Source organism: Octodon degus, unplaced genomic scaffold, assembly GCF_000260255.1.
Source record: "Octodon degus isolate 3935 unplaced genomic scaffold, OctDeg1.0 scaffold00162, whole genome shotgun sequence".
Lineage (NCBI taxonomy): Eukaryota > Metazoa > Chordata > Mammalia > Rodentia > Octodontidae > Octodon > Octodon degus.
The window spans coordinates 2795290-2798733 of NW_004524738.1; positions in this window are offsets into that span (position 1 = coordinate 2795290).

Sequence of the window (3444 nt, forward strand, 5' to 3'; positions counted from 1 at the left end):
TTTATTTATTTATTTTTTGCGGAGCTGGGGATTGAACTCAGGCCCTTGCGCTTGCCAGGGAAGCGCTTATTCCACTGAGTCATCTCCCCGGCCCCATATATATTTAGATAGTTACATTTTAGGCAAGAAAACATTTTTAAAATAATTTTTTTTGGACACTGAAGGCTTTGAACCTAACCTGGACAACCTAGTGACTTACTGAAACCCTGTTTCAAAAGAATATAAAAGGGGGCCGAGGAGATGGCTCAGTGGAATAAGTGCTTCCCTGACAAACACAAGGGCCTGAGTTCAATCCCTGCCTGAGTTTAACCCCTGCCTGAGTTCAATCTCTGGTTCCACCAAACAAACAAACAAAAAAGAATATAAAGGGCTGGGAATGTAGCTCAGTGGTAAGACCCCAGGTTCAATCTGGGGGTGGGGGGGTTGTAATTTGTGTTTTCTAAATTTTTGTTTGTTTCCTTGTTTTCTGAGGCAAGGCCTCACTAGGTGCTGTGTAGTGCAGGATGGCCTCAAACTCACTATGTAGCCCACATGGGCCCAAATGCATGGTGGTCTTTCCCGCTTCAGCCTTCAGAGTGCTGTTAGATAAAAGCAAAGAACAGAAATGAGAGTGGTGGCATGTGCTTGCAATCCCAGCACTTGGGAGGCTGAGGCAGGAAGATCCTTTCCAGTTTGACACCAGTCTGGGCTACAAAGGGAGCTCAAGGCCAGCCTGACCTGCATAGTGAGACCCGGTCTCAAAAAGACAAAAATAAATAAAAATAAAAATAAAGCCAGAGACTGAGGAAATGATTGTCCTCAAATTTCTGAGCTACTTATCCTTGTCTCCAGAGGCAGAAAGTTATCAACAAAATTCTGGTTGTCATAACAGAAAGATTCAGAAAAACAAGTCTTGGAGACCCTTCCAGGCAGAAATGAGGTCAGGGATCACCTGAGCAGTTAATATGAACTCCATTCCTTGTACCAAGAGAATCTGGACAATCTTCTTGGACTATTTCTTTTGGAATTAATTCTAATTGTCTCAAAATAAAATGGAATATGCTGGGCTTGGTGGCCCATGCCTATAATCCCAGCACTTGGGAGGCTGAGGCAGGAAGATGGCCAAGAGCTTGAAAGCAGGCAGGGCTACTACATAGCGTGTTCAAGGCCAGCCTGAACTACATGGGGGGGGAGATATGATATGGAATATTTCTAAGTAGCAGCTGATCAAATCTAACTGTATAAGACTGATGTTTCACTAACATTAAAGGTCACATTCCACTTTCATAGATTATCTCCCTACTTAATGGCTGGCTGGGGCCACAGCAGTATAGACGCCTAGATCAGGAAGTGTAAAAGCTGAAAACGGGGTAGGAGACAGAAAGTCCAGTGCGTGCCTGGCCACTGTGGTGTCACTGTTCCTGATACAGGTGAAACCCAACTCCCCACTTGGGAGCCAGAACTCAGCTGAGACGAGGCCTCCAGAGAGAAGCTGTGCTGGCCCAGAGAGTGGATGAAGCGAGGCCTCAGAGCGGCTCATCCCACCCAGCAGGCTGACTGGCACGGAAGGGTCTGGGTAAGTGCCTTAGGCAGCCCTGCAAAGCCTCTTCGGGCAACCAGGGAAGTGAGGACGAGGGCTGTGGCAAGCATCTGACCCTGCTCTGTGAGCAGAGTGCTTTGAGAGGATGTTGGAACAGTGGCCCGGTTATTACCAGCTGGAAGCCCCTCATCCTTCACCTTAGCTCTGCCACACAACGCTGATGCCTGGGCGCTGGGCTCCAGCAACCTACATCAGGGGATATGGAGGACCCAGGCCTTCCCTGGAAATCTCCAGGGACCTGCAGGCCACACAAAGACCAGAAGACTTAGTCCTCACCCTTGGACTTAGTCCTGCCTCAGGGGCCGGGTTGCCCCTCTGAGATAGGGGTTTGTTAATGGCCATGGAGGAAAGATTTGGGGAACGCCCTTGAGTCCCTACTAATAGTGGGTCAATCCCCTACCCACCATCCCCTCCTCCCCTGCAGCCCCAGCCTCATCGAGAGGGCCGGGAGGGGCTAATATCGTGGATGAAGGCTCAGATCAATGACTCCAGGATACAGTAGTGTGTTCTGGCGGGAGGGCCGGGCCTGCGAGCCCACCAGACTCTAGTCCGCAGCAAGGGAGCCCTAGCCCTTGACAGCTACCCCACTTGCCTGACAGCACGTCTCATAGACAACTGGACCCGAGGCCACGCCCCGTCACCCGCTGCCTTCTGGGACTTGTAGTCCGCGGAGGTGGGGGCAGAACGCCCAGCGCGCTCACGTTGAGTTTAAGTGTGCGCGCCCCGCGCGTGTAAATCCTGAGGTCAACTTTGGCGTACGGGGTCTCCTGACCTCGTCCCCAGGGCCCTCTAGATCCGGGAGTAGCCGACGGGTCGCAGGCCGCTGCACCCACAGCGCGCTGCATGCTGGGATTTGCAGTCCATGGGGGCGGGGTTAGAACGCGTGGAGCATCCGTTTAAATGCGTGTTTCCCACAGGCGCTGTATCTGGGCTGTGGGAGAACCACCTTGGGGCTCCTCTGGGCAGACCAACGATGTTCTTGCCGACGCCTGTAGACCCGGTCTCTAGATAGACAAACAGAGGCACCAAGAAGGGCCTACGGTGGCCGGGCTCCTCCCTTTGTCAAGTTCTGACTTGGGTTAGGAGGGAGACCGAGGCCAGGGAGATAGCTCAGTAGAATAAGTGCTTGCCTGGCAAGCACACGGTTCTGAGTTCAATCCCCGGTACCGGGAGAAAAAAAAAAAAGGAAGGGAGGCCCTACCAGGCAAAGCAGAACTAGGCAAAGACACGAGGCCGTTTCGGTTCTTCAGAATCTGTGATCAGTGGTGTGTCACAGCTATGAACAAGACTCGCTTCCCGGAGAACATGGGAACTCACTTAGGTGGATGTGGGGTGGGACAAAACTATAGTCACCCAATGGGATTATAAGCACCATTGCTCAGGTACAATTGATTAAGTCCAGGACCAAATGGGGAAGCGATCAGATAGCCATCCAGTAGCAGTCGGATTAATGATTCTTCTGGCTCCCTCAGGATGAGGATCAATCTCACGTGCCAATCTTTAGGGAGGTCAGCATTTGTTTGATCTTTTGTCCTTAGGTCTAGCCCATGGCAGGAGCATCTGTCCCTTCCAGAGTTGCAAGATATCTTGTCTTCTGTGGTATCTCCTTCCAGAGCCTGGCCCTGTCTGACTGCCTATAATATTTCTATCTAACTCGGCTGCCTGCAACATAAGGACCTGGGTTTGATCGCAGTACAGAGTGCTGTGCTACCCACGCTACAAGTCCGAGGTGTCTGAGCTGCATAGCGAGACCCCATACCAAATAAATAGAATTTTTTTTCCAAAATTTTATTGATAAACAGCAATGAGACAGTTTCAAATCAAATCGGAAGTACAGTTTCAACAAATAACACACTGCATATATT